General features: G+C 42.8%; 4 non-coding genes across 4 annotated transcripts; 1 reads left to right on the top strand and 3 right to left on the bottom strand.

The window, feature by feature from the left end:
• Nucleotides 1-8871: 8871 nt before the first annotated feature.
• On the top strand, nt 8872-8978 carry LOC125996719 (U6 spliceosomal RNA). Its single transcript, XR_007491400.1, has one exon. It is a non-coding gene; the product is annotated as a U6 spliceosomal RNA (small nuclear RNA).
• Nucleotides 8979-9784: 806 nt separating this feature from the next.
• On the bottom strand, nt 9785-9858 carry TRNAT-AGU (transfer RNA threonine (anticodon AGU)). Its single transcript has one exon. It is a non-coding gene; the product is annotated as a tRNA-Thr (tRNA).
• Nucleotides 9859-12525: 2667 nt separating this feature from the next.
• Nucleotides 12526-12598, bottom strand: TRNAF-GAA (transfer RNA phenylalanine (anticodon GAA)). The gene has a single exon. It is a non-coding gene; the product is annotated as a tRNA-Phe (tRNA).
• Nucleotides 12599-19856: 7258 nt separating this feature from the next.
• Nucleotides 19857-19928, bottom strand: TRNAA-CGC (transfer RNA alanine (anticodon CGC)). The gene has a single exon. It is a non-coding gene; the product is annotated as a tRNA-Ala (tRNA).
• Nucleotides 19929-21390: the final 1462 nt, after the last annotated feature.

The raw sequence follows: 21390 nt of genomic DNA, 5'->3' as shown, positions 1-21390 counted from the left end.
ATTTAGTCAGGACCTCCTCCAAAAAGAGAAGATTGTCTAAAAATACTGTAGTATTTGTATTTAAAAGAATTTTTTTTTTTTTTTTTTGGTTTTTGGGCCATACCCTGTGAGGCTCAGGGGTTACTCCTGGCTATACGCTCAGAAGTTGCTCCTGGCTTCTTGGGGGACCATATGGGACGCCGGGGGATCGAACCGCGGTCCGTCCTAGGTTAGCGCAGGCAAGGCAGGCACCTTACCTCCAGCGCCACCGCCCGGCCCTATTTAAAAGAATTTATATTTACAATTCAAAGGCAATTCTTTGCCATTCAATGGAAAACCACGACAACCTCCTCTCTGTTTTGTAGAGAAAGTCTGTTACATCTCCTCTTACTGAAGTTGTGATTGGGGGTGTGAGGGCCAGCAGGCTCTCCATTTGGGGGTAACATTCCTGTCTACTTCAGCTCTTACTTCCTATGTTTCACTTTAAGGGAAAGAAAGAATGCCTTTCACTCCTCTGTTGAGATCATTGCTAAGAATAATCTTCCCCAGGAAACAGCATAAAAGCCAAGACATAAGGTATCTCATGCCCCATTTGCAAGTTATTTAACCCAAATAACTCTGATTGTAAAACCATGTTCCTTATTACAGGCCTCTTTTTGAGGCTGCCTTATCTCCAGACTCAAGTACACACACAGAACAGACAGTATTAGGGTCGGAATCTTGTGTGGAGTCTCAGAGCTATGCGCAGTCCAGTCAGCTGGGAGCCCACCTCATACTGCAGTCATAATTTAAGGAAAGTTAAAAATCGGAAGGCCTGGGGCCGGAGAGATAGCATGGAGGTAAGGCGTTTGCCTTTCATGCAGAAGGTCATCGGTTCGAATCCCGGCGTCCCATATGGTCTCCCGTGCCTGCCAGGAGCAATTTCTGAGCATGGAGCCAGGAATAACCCCTGAGCACTGCGGGGTGTGACCCAAAAACCACAAAAAAAAAAAAAAAAAAAAAAATCGGAAGGCCCGTTGGGCTCCCCCAGCGCTGAGAAAAGACCTCAAAGAGAGGTCGCTTTCATGAAAAGTGAGGGGTGGTATTTCTCAAGTTTAGTAATAGCTGTAAACATTTATTTGGCCTACTAAGAATCTCCCTGCTGCTGTGCTAAGAATGTAGATAGTTGAGCATTTACTTCCAGAAAACAAAAATTAGTATACACAAATATGGCCTTGATTCAATATCCCTTTACCTGGAAAAATCAGCATCAAGAGAAACATAAAAATAACTTTGTAATTCTCAAAGTAAAGTTAGTCTTTTAAAAGATGTTTTGTATTTTTAAACAATCTGGTCACTCAGATGAAAGGAGTCCTTCATGGAACACCTATCAGGCTTGCTAATCTTTTCATTTATATCAGAATTGACACCCAGGGTCCAGCCTAGGAGTGAAAAACTTTGAGATGTTAAAATTTACCCTTGGATACCAGAGAAGCCTCTGGCTCAACTCCCCTAAGTCTTTTAATTGGAACTTATCATTCAGAAGATTTTTAACCTGTACTAAAGGCCCACGAATTGTCTGTTGTGAAGAAAGTTATAGATCAAACAGTATGTACTGATAAGCTTGTTGCTAACAAGAAAGCACAATTTTTTTTTATTTTTTTGGTTTTTGGGCCACACCCGGCGGTGCTCAGGGGTTACTCCTGGCTGTCTGCTCAGAAATAGCTCCTGGCAGGCACGGGGGACCATATGGGACACCAGGATTCGAACCAACCACCTTAGGTCCTGGATCGGCTGCTTGCAAGGCAAGCACCGCTGTGCTATCTCTCCGGGCCCGAAAGTACAATTTTTTAACCTTGCAGGAAAGCAGATGTAGGTGGTTTCTCACATGTAAAATTCATGTTTAAATACATCCCTGTAGCATTCAATAAAGACATGCAATCATGATTCACCCTAACAACTGATTATGTCTCTGTCATTTGCCAAACTCTGCACCCATTTTCCTGGGGATCCAGAGAACTCCCTGAAGTGTCCTGGCAAAGAGGCAGTGACAACCTCAGCGGCTGGACCCTGAGGAACCCCCACATTTAGCCAGACAGTCAAAATAAAAGTGGAAACCCAGCATAAAAGGAATCTTCCAAACACAAATCCTCTCACCAGGGGTCCATTGAGGGTTCATAAACCTCATCACACACCTCCTGATATCACAAAGGACCCAAAGGTGTCCCAAATGGCAAAAGCTCATACTATAAGATTAAAGGGGTTCAGGCTAATGCCTTAGAACCTACCTAGACTTGATGTCCCAGAGTCCTTCCAAGCCAAACCTCCTTTCCTTCACCAATTTAGGGCAGCAGGCTCTGTAAGGGGAAGAAAAGGGAGAGTTTTGGGGCGTGTCTCTGAGTATTTTGGGCCACACCTGGTAATACTGAGGGGTTACTCCTGGCTCTGTGCTCAGGGTCATTTCTGGCAGTGCTGGGGGTAGGGGGGCCATATGGGATGTCAGGGATCAAACCCGGTCAGGTGCATGCAAGTCAAACACCCTCCCTTTATGACACCCTCTCAGGATTACAAAATTGTTATGATTGAGTTTGAGACCACCAGTGCACATTTCCTACCAATGTCCCCAGTTTCCATTACACCTCCCTCTCCCCCCGCCAGCCTCTGGGGCAGATTCTTTACTTCTCTCTTTCTCTCTTCCCTTTTAGACACTGTAGTTTGCATTGTTGTTAATGAAGGGGTACCATTCATATCACTTTATCACCTTTCAGCACCCAGGTCTTGTCCAGAGTGATTACTTCCAACGATCATTGTTATAATGGACCCTTCTCTACCCAAAATGCACTCGCAGCTCTTTGTGGCAAGCTTCTTACCGTGTACCAGTTCTCCTGGCCCTCATCTTTTGTCTCTAGATATTATCTTTCATTTCTGCCATACTATTTTTTTATTTTTCATATATCCCACAAATGAGTAGATTAAGTTATGTCTATCCCTCTCCTCTGACTCATTTCACTCAGTATAATACTCTATATTCATCCACATATAAGCAAATTTCATGACTTCATTTTTCCTCACAGCTGCGTAACATTCCATTGTGTAAATATACCACAGTTTCCTTATCCGTTTACTCATAAACAACTTGGGTTATTTATGATTTTAGCTATTTGTAAATTGTGCTGGAATGGATATAGGAATGCAGGGGGCTTTTCTGCATGGTGTTTTTGGGTTCCGAGGGTATATCCCCAGGAGTGGTATTGCTGAATCAAAATGGAGCTTAATTTCTAGTTTTCTGAGAAATGTTCATATTGTTTTTCAAAAAGGCTGGATAAGTCTACATTCTTACCAGCAGTAAATGAGAGTTCCTTTCTCAAAAGGAAGAGTTTTTAAGACACTCAGGTCCGTCTCTCTCTGGGGCCATGCTCTGTTATTCCTGAGTAGCCAGAAGCCAGCAAAGTCAGGTGCCATAGCCCTTGGCCTATAGGCCTGATGGCTGACTACCAACAGGACTGCTGAGGTTCAAGCTTAGTCTCCCCCTGAAATAGGGGGTTGGTCCTTGCAGACACTACTGAGAAAAGGCCAGTTGTGCCCTAGGTTAGCGCTTGGCAGGATAGCAACAATGAACTTCTTAAACATTAATGAATAATGAGAACTAACAATGCTGAGTACATGAAAAATAACTGTGTGCCTTTGTCCCTTGCATCAAAACAAGAATTTCTGGAATGCACCTTACTGACCTTAAGCTGCTGGAAGAATCTACAATAATATTTTCCTCAAGCTGGTAGACTCAACAATAATGGTTTTTGTCAGTTATTTAGTACTGTGCAGGCAATGAAAATGTTTGGTCTTTTAGTTACATCTGCCCTCGTTTTACAATAGTTCCTTGGTATAACATTAATAGACAATGGGCTTGTATTTGTTGACATGTAATGTTTATTCTATAGCAAAAAACATGTCATGCTTGATCTACCCAACTTCCTACTATTGACCAGTTTTTGCTTAAATATGAAGCAGAACTCCCAATAAATTGAACTCAGTTCCAACTAGTCTTGAGTGGGTCAGGTCTGAGTACCCATTCTTCGCCGACTCCTTGCTCCCACCCTCCTGTCGAATAACCTGGAAACCCCTTTCAGTGTTACCCGACTCAGTTGGCCTGAGACAGTCAGATGAGTCCAGTCACTCCCTTCCCAATGCTCCTACCCTGGAGTACCCATAATACCCTGACTCCCAGCAAGCCATCGCCTGGCAGCATACTTACCGGAATCTGAGCGTGGATCCCAGTCTAGTTGCTCAAAATTCCATCCTTGGCTGGTCGATGTGAGTAGAGCAACTTGGAGAACCTTCTCTAAGATGAGCTTACGTAGGTTTATATAGAATTGGGACTTCGGGGAGGATCTTAATACTAACAAGTTACTGGTCAGAAGGGGATCCAGCCACTGGGTCAGCTGGTATCAAAGGGGTTAGTGATTAGCAGTGGTCAGTTGTTTGGAAAAACTTGAGATAACGTTAATGTTGTTGTTTTGGTTGTTGTTTAATTTTTATCTATTTTCTTTTGAACTCAGAACTCACGCCTGGCTTAGGGCTCACTCCTGGTGGGCTTTATGGGTCCTCTGGAATGCTAAAGATGATCTCTGGTCCTACTCAGTCCTTACGCACTGTCCTTACTCAGGCTCCCAGATAACATCGTTATCAACATCTATTGCCTCCAAGGGACCCACATGATCTCTTGGAGAACCAGGCGTTTGCTCTTTCCTTCCCATCATGGCTAGAACCTAATCTCACAGGATGCACCATGCCCAAGAACATTTCTTGGTCTTTAGAGAAAAACCAAAAGGGCAAGAGAGAAGTTATATGAACCTAGATGGAGAACAGGATGGAATTTCTGGAGCTTGCTAAGTTGCCTCGGTTCTCCTTTCCTTAGGCTTTTACTTTAGAAATAAAAATTGTGGGGCCCACAGAGATAGCACAGCGGTGTTTGCCTTGCAAGCAGCCGATCAAGGACCAACGGTGGTTGGTTCAAAGCCTGGTGTCCCATATGGCCCCCCACCCAGCCACCCCCTGTGCCTGCCAGGAGCTATTTCTGAGCAGACAGCCAGGAGTAACCCCTGAGCACCGCCGGGTGTGGCCCAAAAACCAAAAAAAAAAAAAAAAAAAAAAAAAGAAAAAAAAAGAAAAGAAATAAAGATTGATTCAGACTCATCTGCTCTGTTCCAACTGTGTTTTGAATCTAAAGCCTTCTGAAGAATTGCAGTTCAAGGTGCTTCCTAGGGTCAGCCGGAATCCTCCACTTTTTCTCATGGCTGATGTCCTTAGGATATTTCTCCTAAAATCATTATACATAGGTAGGTTTTATTTTCCTCCATTTTTCTTTCTTTCTTTCTTTCCTTCCTTCCTGCCTTCCTGCCTTCCTTTCTTTCTTTCTTTTTTTTTGTTTTTTTTTTTTTTTTTTCAGGCCACACCCGTTTGATGCTCAGGGGTTACTCCTGGTTAAGTGTTCAGAAATCGCCCCTGGCTTGGGGGGACTATATGGGATGCTGGGGAATCGAACCACGGTCCTTCCTTGGCTGGCGCTTGCAAGGCAGACACCTTACCTCTAGCGCCACCTCGCCGGCCCCTCCCTCCATTTTTTCTAGTATTTTAAGCAGTATTGTGAAATTGGGGCCCGAAGGAAAAGGCTGATTAAGTTGTCAGCATGTTGAATAAGCTTATTCCTATCTTCTTTCTTGTAATGTGTCTTAGGTCGCATGAGCAGAAAGCTCAGAGCCGTGTTGTACGTGACAGAAAGTATCTATGATTACATTTTGCTGACAAGGAAAAAAAGAGCCCCAGAAATGGATTTCAAACTCAGGACTTTCAGTTTCCAAAGGATGCATGATATCACTAAGCCACATCCAAAGTGCCAAACATCACGTTTTCAATATATTCAGAAACATGCTCATTTTGGTGTGCTTGGGGTTAGCGTTTGGTGTAAGTGGGGTTAACAAATAACCATTCTGTGGTCCCCTTATTTCTAAAATATTAATTCCTAATCTTTCGGGAGTTTAGAATCAAGATCAGCAGCTGAATTCTAAAACACCAGTTGATACAATTTCTAATCCTAAATTCTCCCTGGCCATTTCAAGATTTACTCTTTTTTTTATTTATTTATTTTATTTATTTATTTTTCTTTTTTTTTAAATTTATTTAAACACCTTAATTACATACATGATTGTGTTTGGGTTTCAGTCATGTAAAGAACACCACCCATCACCAGTGCAACATTCCCATCACCAATGTCCCAAGTCTCCCTTCTACTCACCCGTTCCCCGCCTGTACTCTAGACAGGCTCTCCATATTTTTTTTATTATTATTATTTTTTTTTTTTGGTTTTTGGGCCACACCCAGCAGTGCTCAGGGGTTACTCCTGGCTGTCTGCTCAGAAATAGCTCCTGGCAGGCACGGGGACCATATGGGACACCGGGATTCGAACCAACCACCTTTGGTCCTGAATCGGCTGCTTGCAAGGCAAACACCGCTGTGCTATCTCTCCGGGTCATTTTTTTTAAATTTAATTAAATAAAATGCATTACATAGTTGACATAACTAATAATAATACATTTTTAGGAAGACCAAAAGCAACATGTTTTTTTTAAGAAAATAGAAAGTTGAAAGAAAAACTAGAGATGGAAGAGAAAGGAAAGAATATTTTTGAAAACTATTGGCTCACAATGAATTCATTGAAGCACCAGCAGAAACTTTAGTAAGCTCTTTTTTTTAAAGGATAAGGTTTTAAAAAATGCAGTAATAAAGGTGTGAGAGTGGCAAGTGTTGTTGTTTGCATTGACCCAGAAAAATATGGGTAAAATGGAAAAAAAAAAAAAAACTTGTCCTAAATACAAAGAGACCTTATCCCTAAAGTTCTCTGGCATAAGACCGACTCTGGGCTCCAGGCATCCTAGGTTGTCCAACCCCTGATTCATTCTCTGTGGTCACGGCTAATTTTTTTTTTCACACATTAGCTGTTGTTGTTGTCCAGTTTATGTAATTAAAGATTCTGGTTTCTGTGCGAGGATTCTGGTTTCTATGTTTCATCGAAGTCAGGATGTGGAGCCTCCTCCAGTTTCACCTCATCATCACCTGCCCTGCAAGCATGTTGCTGCTGTCGCTGAGACAGCTGTGTGTCAAGGGAACACTCCTTGGAGTAAAGTCAATGCCAGGGTAATGGCAGGGTCTGCCCTGGTAGAGCTTTGCCTCCTGGTGATGTTGTAGACCATTGTGGTTGTTTCTGTAGATGATTTGGCCTTCTGGAGTCTGCAAAATGACTCCTAGCAGTTCCATATCGGAAAATGCCTTTAAGTGGGAACTAAGCAGAAACCAAGTATAGTAGCAACCACAGTTACACAGTGAAGGAAGGTGGAGGACAGGCGGCTGCTAAGAGTAGATAAGTAGGAACAGAGTACTGGTTTCCTCTCAGCCTGAGAGTCTATTTTTCCACTTTGGTAGCTGGTTGGCAGCTAGCTTGGGTGGGGATAATAATGTGCTTCATGGAGAGCCAAGAACTAGGGGAAAACGGTTAAATGTGGGATAATAGGCATTGGGAGTGAGGGAGTAAAGGACTAAAAATGAGCTTTTGGGTGGTGAGCCAAGGAGAGAAAGAAAGTATACAACATAGACATTCTGTGTATGACAAACAGGTGAAACGCACTGGTATCCATATAATTGTATGGATACCAACCGCCTCCGCGCGGTTTCAGAATGAACAGGTGTAGGAAGGAAAGGTGCCTATGTCTTCATGAAGCCAGCGCCTCTTGTGCCCTTGTGCTGCCATTCCCTGTACTGGCAAACAGTCCTAGGAAGGAAAGAGATCCTTCAAGAGCTGGAAGCCCGAAAGCTCACCACCCCACCCAAACCCTCCCTCCGAAGCCGGGTGGGAATTGAGGAGAACCTGGGGTACCCTTTAAACTCCTCTTCGGGACCCACCTCGCTGCCCCCTCCCCTAGGGCATGTAGCCCAGGGGTGGTCCTGGAGTTCCAGAGGGAGGAGGTGGAAGGGTGCTGGGGTGACCCAAGCCCCGCACCCCTCCTAGGCGTGGTTAAAGAGGCCTTCCCCATGCTGGCAGACACTTCCCAAGATTTACTGTGCTACAAGATTTCACTTCTGAGTGCCTGTTTTTCTTTTCTTTTTACTTTTGAATCATAATCACAGAAAGTCTCGAGATGATAGAACCCAAACTTTTCTGGATGGGTATGTATAGAGGATTAGACATTAACTTTAAAATTGGAGTCATTTTGAGAAAGAAGAGCTGAAAATAATCCAAATACTGAATCGTAAATGTCAAAAAGCACCAATCAGATGGTACTATCGTCCAGTTGGGAGGATGTAAGAGTCTAGCTGTCAAGGTTTGGAGTTCAATCCTAGAATCCCAGCAGCTTTGGCAAGTCAGTTCCTTGGAATTCAAAGGTGATTGTGGTTCTGAATTTGAGCTGTCAGGTGCCTGAGGGAGTGATATCTGTGTAGGGTTTTTCTTGTTCTAACTTATGCTGACTTAAATGAAGATTCTGCAGCAGAGGGAGAGAGATAGACGCAGAATAGTCTCCCTCATCTATGGGTTTTAAGAAAAATAAAAGACATTTTTGCAATAATCCTCAGAGACAAAGAGAGGAGGGCTGAAAGGTCCAGCTCACGACATGAAGCTCACCACAATGAGTGTGAGTGCAGTTAGAAAAATAACTACACTGAGAACTATCCTAACAATGTGATTGAATGAGGGAAATGGAAAGCTTGTCTAGAGTACAGGTGGGCGTGGGTAGGGAGGAGGGAGATTTGGTGATGGGAATGTTGCACTGGTGAAGGGGGGTGCGCTTTCCATGACGGAAAACCAACAACAATCATATTTATAATCAAGGTGTTTAAAGATATTAATAAAAAAAATATTCTCCAGTGCTCGCTTTGGCAGCACATATACTAAAAGTGGAACAATACAGAGAAGATTAGCATGGCCTCTGCGCAAGGATGACATGCAAATTTGTGAAGCGTTCCAGATTAAACAAAACAAAATTCTCCAGCAATATAAAGAGGATCAGGAAAATCTATGCGGATACTTTATAATCTTATTTTTTGAATAAGAATGAGATGAAATAATAAAAAAAATGTGAAAACCATGACAGAGATGGATAGCAGAAGGAAAAACTCTATTTTTATTCTCTTTATTGGTACCTTTGTTTTGTATAAGGAATTCACATGTTTATTTTGCTTTGGGTCTGAGACATCATCTGACAGGTTCTGGTGTAATCCATAGACATTGGCACTCACCAATTTCCTTAGTCAAATACATGAGTTTCCACCTCAGCTCTGCAGTTGAATTAGAATCTCCAGGCAGAGGTGAGCCTTGTATGATAAAACCCTAGCCCATCCTCTCTATAGATACAGAGCTTTTTATGATCATATTTCTATGAAACTAGGAGTAGAATATCCCAAATAATGTTGCGAGGAAGTTTGTAAGGCGATATAGGGGGTTTGATTTTTTCCCTCCAAGGTACACCAAGATGTTAGTGGTATATGAACTCAACTGACTTGATCTTTGTTTTCTCGATTGCCAAGTTCCTGCTTTGCAAAGATGAATTAAAACGACTTGTACTTTATTTCAGAAAGTATTGGCTACTACCTGGTAGGCCCAAGTGGGAGAGTGGCAAGAACCCCAGAATAGAGGGAGGGACTGTTATTCACATATATCTGTATATCTAATATATATGCATGCAATATATGTAAAATGTAAAGATAAAAGTAAAAGGAATCATTAAGGAAGGAGCGCACTCCTTAGAGCAAGTAGTCTTTCAAAAGAACCTCTTGAACAAGGCCCCGCTGGGATTCGAACCCAGGATCTCCTGTTTACTAGACAGGCGCTTTAACCAACTAAGCCACGGAGCCAGGTCAGAGGCCGGTCCCTGCGTTTCTATTCTCGGGTGCCACGTCGGGGCTGTTTTGTGGCTTCCTCCACTGGGCCAGACGGTTCCTATGAAACTCTTTATTCAAAAGCAATAAATCGATATTAAGAAAAAGAAAAGTGAACTTCTTGTTTCAAGTGTCACCCCTTTGGCTGCTGATCGCGCTCGGCGCCACCCGGAATGGGGAACAGCAACTTGGTTTTTCTTGGCTCCCAGCGCTGCGGTGCAGCCTAGGGCGCACGGAAAAGTGAGGCCCCGGGTGGGTTTGTTTCCTCGGTGACTCTTAGGGATCCAGGTCCCCTCTTCCGCAGAGGGAATTTTCTTTAGAGTTCGAGACTAGCAGAAGCTGAAAGTTTCTACCAAGTTTCACTCGTTGTCCTTGCAACCGGGGTGATCCTTGCGCCCCTGTGCGCCCTGGTGCGTCCCGGTGCACCCTGGTGCGCCCTGGTGCGCCCTGGAGTCAGGTTCGGTTGCAGCGGCTCTGCAAAAGGCCCCGCGCCTTCGGGGGTCGTTCCCGGGGACCCCGAGGTGCCCCAGGGCTCTAGACAGTCCTAGCCTTGGGTCGCCCTGGCTTGGAGCCTCCAGGAGCAGAATCCGCAGGTTTGGCCCTGGACGAGCCAGAGAGACCCCGGGGGTGCCCGGACCTCCCCCAGACCCCGCACAGCAGCAGCAACAGGACGGAAGGCGACGCTTTTGGGGCCTGGGGCAAACTCTGGGCCGGGAGATTTCTGGTTTTCTGTTTGTTTGTTTGTTTTTAAGTTATTTTTTCTTCGAATACGCCTCGGAGTTTCTTGGAGAGGGTCGTCGCTTGGGTGGGCACTGATTGTTCATGGGGTGGACGAGCTCGGCTGCTCTCCTGGCCCCCTGCAAGGGGAAGGGACTCGCCTTCTCTCCAGGGCCCCTTGCAGAGCGCAGCCGCTCCCCACCCAGCCCTGAGGCAGGACAGGGGCTCCCGGGCTGGTGAAGTCCCGAACCTTGGTAAACCTCGCAGAGACTTTTGGAAATACTGACTTTAGAGTGGCAACCTCAAGCGACCTTCCCCAGGGGGGTTGGAGAAAGGGGGAGAGAGAGAGAGAGAGAGTGAGAGAGAGAGAGAGAGAGAGAGAGAGAGAGAGAGAGAGAGAGAGAGAGAGAGAGAGAGAGAGAGAGAGAGAGAGAGAGAGAGAGAGAGAGAGAGAGAGAGAGAGAGAGAGAGAGAGAGAGAGAGAAGAGAGAGAGAGAGAGAGAGAGAGAGAGAGAGAAGAGAGAGAGAGAGAGAGAGAGAGAGAGAGACAGAGAGAGACAGAGAGAGAGAGACAGAGACAGAGAGAGAGAGACAGAGACAGAGAGAGAGAGAGACAGAGAGAGAGAGACAGAGAGAGAGAGACAGAGAGAGAGACAGAGAGAGAGACAGAGAGAGAGACAGAGAGAGACAGAGAGAGGCAGAGACAGAGAGAGAGGCAGAGAGAGAGAGAGGCAGAGACAGAGAGAGAGGCAGAGACAGAGAGAGAGGCAGAGACAGAGAGAGAGAGGCAGAGACAGAGAGAGAGGCAGAGACAGAGAGAGAGAGGCAGAGACAGAGAGAGAGAGGCAGACAGAGAGAGACACAGAGAGACAGAGAGAGAGGCAGACACAGAAACAGAGAGACAAAGACAGAGATGGAGAGAAAGAGAGGGAAATAGAGACAGAAAGACAGAGAGACAGAGAGAGAAAGAGAAAGGGAGGAGATAGAGGGAAGAGACAGCCAGAGGGACAGACAGTGACAGAGAGCCAGACAGAGAGACAGAGGGAAATAGAGACAGAAAGACAGAGAGATAGACAAAGACAGAGAGACACAGAGACAGAGAGACACAGACAGAGAGAAAGAGAGAAAGAGAAGGAAATAGACAGAGACAGAAAGACAGACAGAGAGAGGGAAGAGATAGAGAGAGGGAGAGAGACAGCCAGAGGGACAGACACAGAGAGCCAGACATACAGAAAGAGAGAGAGAGAGAGAGAAATAGAGACAAAAAGATAGAGAGATAGACAGAGAGACAGAGACAGTCAGCGACAGAGACATACAGACAGAGACAGAGAGAGTGAGAAAAAGCGCCCTAAGTGCTGGAGGCAAGAGCCAGCGGTTCCCACATCTGCAGAGCACCTCAGAACTTGACCCAAAATCCAGATTCCAGGAACCCTCGCCCGGAAGGCGCCAGGAGCAAGGTGTGCCTGGCAGGAATCTTGACACTCCACGCGCCTCTTGGCTCCAGCTGAAGAACACGCGGCCTAGGCAGGGCAGGCAAAGCAAACAGACGACTTGCAGGCAAACATGGGCGGAGGGAGGGTCCTTGGGAGGGAGAGGAGGGCAGAGGGCGCCTAGATCCTGGAGCAAGGGGTGTTGGCGAGAAGGAGGCCGAGGATCGTGCAGGAAGAGAAGCACTTTCACGCTTCTGTCATTCTGTCTTACTGCGATGAAAATGCAAGTCTGTGCATGTTCAGAACAGAACAACCACACAATCAAGAACCATGAAACCTCACAACGCTTTCTGGGCCAGGGCTGATCACTTAGGGGGGCTCCTTTGAGGCCCACACTAGAGAGCTGAGCTCAGTAACATCGCATACATATTCAACATATTATATACATAGAATACATTATACACAAACTCGGTATAATGTACAAAATTGCAAAACTTGCCGAAACCCGGGATCGAACCAGGGACCTTTAGATCTTCAGTCTAACGCTCTCCCAACTGAGCTATTTCGGCTTCTCCTAGCAGTCTTCCCTCTTGTTTATTTTTTTACTGCAACACAAATAATTTTCAATTCGTTTTCCCAGTATTTATTTTAAAGCACATCTGTTGAGTTGTCCCTCCTATTTATTTTCCCACCCAGAGACTCTTTCTTTGATTCCAAACTCTCTGAGAGGTAGAATTAGGAAGGGTCCTGGCCTTCCTCTTTCAAGTGTAGTCTGGAATTTAGATCCAAGCAACAGGGCTTAGCATTAGGAAATGCAGGAAAGGCCTTTCTATTTAGCTACGGATGCAGCGAGAGATTTAGAAACAATGGGACTATGCATCGGGTGTTTGCAAAGCATCAATTCACAGAGATGTCATTTGTGGTAGTTCACTCTAAACAAGGCTAAACGGTGGGGGACTGTAGCTCAGTGGTAGGGCGCGAGCTTAGCATGCACGAGGCCCCGGGTTCAATCTCTGGCACCTTCACTCACTCATGAATAGGATTTCCACCTCTAAAACTTCTTTGTTTTATGTGTTTGAGTTATTTGCCTAACAAACCTCTTAGTCTGGAATTAAGAGATCACTCTAAGTAAATGTTCAGTTTTTCATTGTTCAGCCACTTGCAACCATCGCGATTATGTTGACTGAAGTTTTATGCTCCACCAAATTGAAGCTGCAGTTTTGAGAGCAGAAAAATGTCTTTGACTCAAAAGGACATTAGCAAAGACGCTTGATTAATATTGTCGCCGCATCTTGCCTGCCCTTCACACGGGTGATAGAAATTGGGTCAAGGGATTTTGTTTTCGTGGACTTGAGGGAAATTTTAAGTTGACTCTTTAAGGGCACATTTGAGAAGTGATTCAGTGAAAAGCACATGCCTTGCATGCCTAAGATCTGGGTTTACTCCCTCCACTACATAATAATAGTATCAACAACAACAACAACAACAACAACAACAACTAAAAGGTTGCCTGCCAGTTGCAACAATTTGTTCTCCACTTTCCAGGGGCTTGTTTCCAGAAGTCACTAATATTTAGTACCAAAGAGACAGGTTCCTGAACTTTGATATATATACTTTTTTCTTCTTCTCATCTTATGTGGGTATGCTTTTTTTTTTTTTTTTATTACTAAGAAATCTATAGTAATTGCTGTTTTTAGACCAAGGAATCAAAAGCAGTTTTATTAAGATTACATGATGAACAAATTGTACCAGTGTGATATTCCAAGAAATGAAGACTTGTTCAATAAGCTGCAAACTATAATGTTTAATATTTAATATAATGTTTAATATTTAATAGGCTGGAAAATAAAAATACATCTGAGTCAGTCCATAAATATCACATACATGCAAATGTAGGGGTAATATAAATGCCAATTACCTCTGAAGCAGAGCGATCTTGCTGGCTCTCCAATGCTATAAAGTTGAAACTGGGAGAAATTAGTATGTTGGTTTTAATAGGCAAGAAAAAGAATAAAAGATATTTGTTAGGCAGTAACCAAATTGCTCTGGAATGAAAGGATTTATCCAATATTTTCGATCCTTCCTGGGATTGTTAGAAAATTCATTGCTCAATTTGTTGGCCCAGGATTTGAGTCCCTTTTCCAATCATGGTAGTATTTTTTCCCCTATAAACTAACCTTAGTTGGAAGCCTAGTGGAGAAAACTTCCCTTTGGAGAAGCTTGTTCTTCCACGTGTGTCCTCTTCAAGTGCTGTTCAAAGCTTCAGCCCGACTGTGGAAAGCTGAAAGACAGAATAACAGTCAGAGAATTGCAATGTTTTGACAGTTTAGAGAATCATAGGTGTCTTGACAATATTAAAGAGGAAACAAAGTGTTGATTTTTGGAGTATACAAAATATATACAAATATATACATATGTATACAAATATTTATACAAAATATATACAAAAGATAATATATAATTAGGAAGTTAAAAAATTGATTTCTTTTGGCCAGAGACCTAGTAAAGAGGGTAGTGGACTTGCCTACTTACACTTCAGACCTAGAACCTCATATGGTCCCAAAGCACAGAGCAAGGATTAAGTTCTGAGCAAAGAAAAAAGAAGGAAAGGAAAGGTGAAGAAAGGAGGGAAGGAGGGGCCGGAGAGATAGCATGGAGGTAAGGCGTTTGCCTCTCATGCAGGAGGTCATCGGTTCGAATCCCGGCGTCCCATATATGGTCCTCCCGTGCCTGCCAGGAGCAATTTCTGAGCCTGGAGCCAGGAATAACCCCTGAGCACTGCCGGGTGTGACCCAAAAACCACAAAAAAAAAAAAAAAAAAAAAAAAAGGAGGGAAGGGAAGGGAAGGAAAGAGAAGGAAAGGAAGTTGACATAGAAACTAGAAAGTTCCAATAATATATTAACTTTACATTTCATTGATGAATTTGGGGTTTTAACCACCTGCTCCTAGGTCAGAGGATTGATTATGAGGGATGAGTGAGGACTATCAGGGACCCCCAAATTTTTCTCGGAGGGTGGAAAGAAAGTTTTTGGTAGGGGCCACAGAGATAATATAGCAACTAAGACTCTTGTTTTGCATGAAGCTGACCTGTGTTTGATCCTTGGCACCCCATATGGTACTCTGATTACTGCAAGAGTAATTCCTGAGCACAGAACCAGGAATAAACTCTGAGCATAGCTATTGTGGCCCCCAAACAAAACAAACAAAGCTATAAAAGAAGGTTTATGGTAGCTGTCATAGAATGTGCAGACCTGGAGAGGTACTACATCAGGCAGGGTGTCTGTCTTCTGTGTGGCCAACCTGGATTTGATCTCTGGTACCCTATATGTTCCTTTGAATCCCTCCAGGAGAATTCCTAAATGTAGAATAAAGAGTCAGTATTGAGCACTGCTGGATATGGCCCCAAACAAGCAAACAAAAACCAATCAATCAAAAAAAGGGGAGGGGAATGTGGGACCTCTAAACTAATATTTGAATGGGAATTTCCAAGCAAATTTGTTAGCAGCTTGTCGAGTTAAATTCCAATACTTTGGCTAGAGAGAGATACTAAATGTTCTTTGTGGAATCCCTTTATAAAAGCAAAATCTAGAAACATTGTGTGTGATAACCAATATTATTTAGAAGAGAGATAGAGAAGAAAATAGAAGAGGTGAAAACATTCCTGAAATAAGGCAATTGTGGCTTTCTCTCTCACTCTCTCTGGCCTCTTTCTTTCTAGTTTTTTTCTTAATTTTTATTTGTCTCTTTTTGTTTGTTTGTTTGTTTGTTTGTTTTAGGTCACACCCAGCCATGCTCAGGGGTTACTCCTGGCTCTATGCTCAGAAGTCGTTCCTGGCAGGCTCAGGGGACCATATGGGATGCCGGGATTCGAACCACCATCCTTCTGCATGTAAGGCAAACGATTTACCTCCATGCTATCTCTCCCGCCCCCTCATTTGTCTCTTAAATTTAAATTATTTATTAGTTTCATTTCTCTCTCTGTGCTATCTCACTAGAAGACGAGCTTCACCATTATTTAGTTCTAGAAGAGGACATGTTATAACTTAGCCCTGCAACTTATAAACCCAACTTCCCTGCTCAAACTATTGCTTTTTAGTCTTCGGTTGTGACAAATATAGAATACAAAAGCAAGAGAGAAAAAAAAGATTAAATGTGTTCCTAGAGAAGAAAACCCTTTCAGAGGACTTTTGTAGAAGAGTAAGAAACAAAATGGGAAGAAGGAAACTTCTGAGTTTCCATTTAAAAGTTCTGCCTTTGAATTAATTTTACATATTGTTGATTTATTTGTATTCTTTTATTATAGTTTAAGTAGTCACAGTGTTGAAGTTTATGGGGTCCAGGTACAAATTGCCTGTGTTAGAATTTATGATGCGCTCTCCGAGGTGCTGAAATCTTATTCTTGGAAATAGATTCTCATCCGAGGCGTTTGCTTAGCATCTGCTTTACTCCTTTTCCCAATTATCACCACAATTCTAAGCCCGTTCCGAGGTTCAGTTTCTACTTCAGCTACAGAAGCTCAGAGCCACAAGTTTTTCTGAACATTCTTCCATGACAGTCACCCAGGGATAGGCCATGGCTTTCCTGCGGCTGTTACTGTTTCTTTTCTGTCCTGCACTTACACCACAGCTGGGCCAACAGCAACCCAACCAACAAGTGCCCTGTGAGCACTTATTAGCTAATACAGATTACCCTGGACAGAGCAAGACAGATCTGTTCTAGGACATGGGTTTTTAGGCAACTTGGCTTAGAATAAGAGTATCTTTTCTTGCATTAAATCTGGTGGAAATGCAGGAGAGATGAAGAGCTCAGATAGGTCCACCACATACTTATCCAAATGCTATTAGTGGTTAAAGTGCCATTCCTACACTTTCTGGTCTCCTTTATGGTTCTTTTCTTCTCCTCTTCTTTTTCAGCATCACTTCTCTCTGCTCTCTATCTCCCTTGACTCAATTCTTCCTCAGTATCATTAGTTTAGTAGTAAATGTATTTGGGGTGTTTTTTTTTTTAGAGTCACCTGGGAATATCTACAAATCATCACCCCTCCTCCATGCCCAGGATTTCTTTCAAGTTTCTATGTGGCATTTTTTCTCCTATGTTCCTATGTCTGTGATTGCACAGGAATTCACAATAGAAATTCACAGGAAACAACTCCAGCGCCCAAGAACAGATAAAGAGTTCTGTTTGTTTGTTTGTTTTTTGGTTTTGTATGTTTTTGGGCCACACCCATTTGATGCTCAGGGGTTACTCCTGGCTAAGCGCTCAGAAATTGCCCCTGGCTTGGGGGGACCATATGGAAAGCCGGGGGATCGAACCGTGGTCCTTCCTTGGCTAGCGCTTGTAAGGCAGACACCTTATCTTTAGTGCCACCTCGCCGGCCCCCAGATAAAGAGATTTAAAAAAAAAATCCTGTGGTCTATATACACAATGATCTATATACTCAACTTTAAGGTGAAAGATTCGATTTGCCACCAAGGGGATAGAAGAAAAGAGAACCATGCTGATTTCAATCAGAAAGAGCGGAGCAAATACATAATAATTTATTCCGGATATGGAATATAAAGAAACAGATAACAAAGAATCAAGTTTATAATGGAAGTTGTGGGTGGTGGGTGGGAGAGGACCTTGAGACAGTGGTGGAGGGTCGCTGACATTCTAGAAGTGAGGTGAGGTTGGAACATTGTATGCATAAGATTTGATCATTAATTGTATTATAAATCATAGCACCCCAATAAAAATTAGAAAAAGAACATAAACCTTTAGTCTGGGTACACTGCGGCAATACTTTGAATTCCAACTCTATTTGAGAGAGATCATAGAGAGGCATAGGGACATCTTGCAAAAAAAAAAAAAAAACTCATTAATTTTATTTTTTTTCTTGAGTGTTTTCCCTATGTGTTGAAAGCTTCTCTGAAGGAGAGTTATTATCCCAACAGATACATCTTCTGTTACCAGAAATTTCAGAACTAGAAATGCAGCAACTTAACAGAAAATGGCTTCCACATCTCCAGACATAGACCATTAGGAAAGCAGTGACCGACACATTTTCCACACTGATTTAATGACTTGTATATCCATCTTATCTCCACATCCGAACCTAAATTTCTTGAACTTCTCTCAGGAATACTAAGTGAAACTACTCTTATATTCTCCTGCCCAATCATTTTCCCCCCCTGCAAACATTGCCAATAACATGGAAGAACATTGAAGAATAAAGAGAATATGTTTCCCTGGGACTCTCCTTGGAGGTGGACAGAACCTACTAGCCAGAATCTGCTAATAAGGTTGGTGAGATAGTATAGCAGGTAAGGCATTTTCCCTGCATGCAGCTGACCAGAGTTTGAGCCCCAACATTCCATATGGGAGCACAGAGCCAGAAATAAAAACCCTGAGTACTGTGTCCAAAATCAAACAAGCCAAAAGAAGCCTGCTATGCAAAATCAGCACACAAAAATCCATAGCTTTTCTATATGCAAATAATAAAATAGGAGGCCTGCACATTACTCCTAATATTTATATCACATTTATTGATCAATAGGAAAAGACCACAGATCATTTTTATTCATTTTTAATGATGTCTTTTGGACCTTATACCCGAGGCTTACTCCTGGTCTTGCTCAGGGTTTACTTCTGTGCTAAGGAGACTTTGTGGGATAACAGGGATTAATCTGGGGCTGGCCATACGCAAGGAGAGCTGTACTATCTCGCCAGCCCCTAATTTTCATTTTTAAAGCATGCAAAATTTACAAACCCTTCCAGTTTGAAGGAGAAGTTTTAATTAATTAATTTAGTTTCAGGGCCACACCAGAACCTGGCCCGTCTTCATGCAAAGCACGTGCTCATCCCATTGCATTCCCTCAAACTCTGGAACTAACTTAAAATGCATTTCTAGAAAAATATATATGTATACATATACATTTATATTTCACAGTGCTATTTATTTATTTATTTATTTATTTTTGGGTTTTGGGTCACACCCGGCAGCGCTCAAGGGCTACTCCTGCCCCTATGCTCAGAAATTGCCTCCAGCAGGCTCGGGGGACCATATGGGATGCCGGGATTCGAACCGATGACCTTCTGAATGAAAAGCAAATGCCTTACCTCCATGCTATCTCTCCGGCCCCTTTTATTTATTTTTGATCACCAAAAAAAAAAATGTTTATTAAGTTGAATAGTGAGAAGTAAATAGTGAAATATATAAATGAATTGAATTTGTGATTGCAAATACTAATTTCCATATTTATACATTTTTGGTTAGCCTCTTCAATGTAGAACACTTTCAGCACCCTAAAACTTTTCATCATTATTTCTTTTCTTTATAACCACCCTCTAACATGCTATACCCAAAGGTAAGAACTCAAGTAGATGTTGCTTGTTCTTTTTTTTCCCCCCCCAGTGCTTTTTTAAAACATGAAGTGCATACACAGGAACAAAACTGAAACCACACACACAATGTCAACCGATTTTTTAAAATTTGCTCGCAATTCTGTAACTTACAATACTGTGAAGAATGGTTTCTCTTGCACAAAATTCCAGCAGCACAGCATCCATCACAAATGTCCCCATTCCCCTTTCCAGAGGATCCGATGCACCTCTCTTTCAATGCCTCCAAAAGGTTAGTTTTTAAGGAATGGTTTCTGGGGCATCCTTAAGAAGAGTTTACTTTGGAGCTGCCTCTATTCCACATTGCAAACTGCATCATAAAATACACGAGAGTGCAGGAAATATGGAAATGACTTAAAAAAGACAAACAATAATGACCGAAATGAGGAAGGCTGGAAATATTTCAGTCATTTATTTTTAGGACAGAGCAGAAAATGGAAGGTTTCTGGAGATGCCGGGGATTGAACCCGGGGCCTCATACATGCGAAGCATGCGCTCTACCACTGAGCTACATCCCCCAACACATATACAGTACCGGGAGACCAGCTGTCCAGGTAAAATCCCGCACGATTCCAGCTGTGACCTGCAGTTCCGTGTTCAGCCATGGAGTGGCGCTCTCCAGCGGTGAATGCAATTGGTCCCATCCGAGGGGCCTTTGGATGCTGCGCCGGTGGCTCCATCCTTCCTAGCTAGACACGCAAGACCCGGAGCACTGTTGGAGGAGCTTCTGCACGGTGCTTTGGAACAAATCGAACGCCAGGATGAAATAACCAAAGGGTATTTCGAGGCTCTCTTTGCCTCATTGCAAAAAGCTGCTTCTCCGTGGCTTGTTTATCATGCATCAAAAGGTGCAAAATAAAGGCAGCCTTTGTGCAGGAAGGGAGAGAACACACTTGCTTAGAAAGGATGATTTTATGCCAGGAAGGAAGGTACTGTCCTTTCCCAAGGTCCACTGGAAAATAATCAGTAAAAATAAATGTCTCACTAATTTTTTTTTCTACCCCATGGGAGCCTCTTGATCTATAGAAAATATAGATGCAAGCCCTGGGTCCCTCAGAAGCTGGAAATACAGCCAGCATCCTAGACTAACAGTGGTCTGGGGTTTTTCTTTTTTAAGGGGATTGAGACTTTAATCCATGTGGTCTGAATTCCTTCCCATAGACAAAGTTCAAACTGAATGAATGAATGACTTTGTTGGAGTTGCAGTTAGGATGCTGTGATCCTAAATATTGGAGAAACCACATTTTCACTCTTAAAATCCATATTTTCCTCCTACTGCTCCTTCTCAGCTGATATTCAACTTCATATCATACCATTGAAAACAAAAAAATATAGAGATCTTCTTATTATGGTATATAAATATATCTATAAACATATACCCTACGTCAGTTACTGTAAACCAAGTATGTTTGCTTTTTTGGAAGGTTTTACTTGAGTTTCGGATTCTCTTCTCCCTTTGGTTTTTGAAGAGATATTCTCCTAGATTTTTCCTTTTGTAGTATTAAGTCTTGTGGTATTGGTGTTATAACTTGGGAGCCAATATTGACAGGTAACTAATAACTTATCCGTAGAACCAGGAGTGATCCCTGAATCCAAACCTAGGAATAACTCCTGAGCACTTCTGGGTGTGAGCTTTTCAAGAACAAACAACAATTTCTACTCTTTTGGTAAAATATAAAGTAATATAACTCCCAGCAATTATGGAGATGAAATCCAGTTTTGTAAGGAATACCAAATTGTGTTTCAAGATGACTTTGTGCTCATCAGGAACAAGTGGCAGTTACCATTAATCCACATGGGATGTTGTTAGTATTCTTTGGCCACCAATAAATTCATAGTAAGTGTCTCACTTTTAACCCTTAACCTTCAATTCCCTAACTGCACATGATTTTGAGCCTCTTTTCACAGGTGTCTTTGCTGTCTCTATATCTTCTTTGATCAGAAATTTGTTCTGATCTGGATTTTTTATTTTTTATTTTT

This window comes from Suncus etruscus, chromosome 18 (genome assembly GCF_024139225.1).
Source record: "Suncus etruscus isolate mSunEtr1 chromosome 18, mSunEtr1.pri.cur, whole genome shotgun sequence".
Lineage (NCBI taxonomy): Eukaryota > Metazoa > Chordata > Mammalia > Eulipotyphla > Soricidae > Suncus > Suncus etruscus.
This window is presented reverse-complemented; position numbering and strand designations above follow the sequence as displayed.